The sequence below is a fragment of the Panthera uncia genome, chromosome D4, assembly GCF_023721935.1.
Source record: "Panthera uncia isolate 11264 chromosome D4, Puncia_PCG_1.0, whole genome shotgun sequence".
Lineage (NCBI taxonomy): Eukaryota > Metazoa > Chordata > Mammalia > Carnivora > Felidae > Panthera > Panthera uncia.
Window position 1 is genome coordinate 11,120,530 of NC_064807.1, and position 1,514 is coordinate 11,122,043.

Genomic DNA, 1,514 nt, shown 5'->3' on the forward strand with positions numbered 1-1,514 from the left:
CATTTACATCTCTCACCCATTTTGAATTTATTCTTGTATATGCTGTAAAAAAAGGGTCCACTTTCATTCTTTTGCATGGTGTCGTCCAGTTTTCCCAACACCATTTGCTAAAGAGACTGTCTTTTTTCCATGGGATACTCTCTCCTGTTTTCTTGAAAATTAGTTGACCATATAGTTGTGGGTTCATTTCTGTGTTTTCTATTCTGTTCCATTAATCTATGTGTCTGGTTTTTTTGTGCCAGTACCATACTGTTTTGATCATTACAGCTTTGTAATGTAACTTGAAGTCTGGAATTGTGATACCTCCAGCTTTACTTTCCTCTTTCAGGATTGCTTTGGCTATTTGGGGTCTTTTGTGGTTCCATACAAATTTTAGGATTGTTTGTTCTAGCCCTGTGAAAAATGTTGTTGGTATTTTGATAGGGATTGCATTACATGCGTAGATTGCTTTGGGAGTATAGACATTTTAACAATATCTGTCCTCCAATCCATGAGCATGAATGTTTTTCCATTTCTTTGGGACTCTTAATGTTGAGAACAAGCTGAGGGTTGCTGGAGTGGAGGTGAGCGATGGGGGTGCGTTAAATGGATGATGGTTATGAAGGAGGGCACTCGTGGTGAGCCCTGGGCATTGTATGTAACTGATGAATCACTAAATTCAACACCTAAAACTAATAATACACTTTTGTTAAGTAACTGGAATTTAAAGAAAAATGTGAAACTAAAAAAAAAATTAAATTAAATTAAATTAAATTAAATTAAATTAAATTAAATTAAATTAAATTAAAACAAAACTCTGGGGGGCCATACTAGATGCAGCTGAAAGGAACATGAAGTAATCCAAAGAAAGAGGGACCATATAATACAAAAGGAACACAAATCAATGAAATTGAAAACACATGTTGGTGTTTGACCACATGTTGTATTAATGACTGTGGTGTTCTCTCGCTAACCCTGAATCCCCTGAGAGGTGAAGAAAAAGTCACAAATATGAAATTTTCTCCTTTATTAATGGTAAACTACTTACAGGGTATGACTTGCAGCAAGGGCCAAATGTGTCCCCCAGTACTCTCCGCCCAGCCTCCCTTTGTAGAACTTGGAACTCCACACTAGAGACAGCCAGATGCACTATTAGGATTGTTATCTTACACGGGTTTGGAGAGTAGAAAGAGATCCAGTTTCTGGTGTTTAGGATTTTTGATGGTTTACAATCACTCAATCAAGAAATGAGTCCCAATAATGGATACTCAAGATCACCTCCATGCAGAGGAGTAAGGAATATGAGAGAACATCAGGATTATTTAGGGAAACCTAATCACATGTAAACCATAAGTATTTCCTTCTAGTAAATACAATAGAGAGGATCAACCACATCAAACATTTTAAGTTTAATAAAGTAGACACATTTTGGACAAAGTTGAAAAAATAAAAAGGATATAGATAGAGCCCTAATATATATATATATATATATGCTTTATTATATATATGCTTTATATGATACATATATATGCATT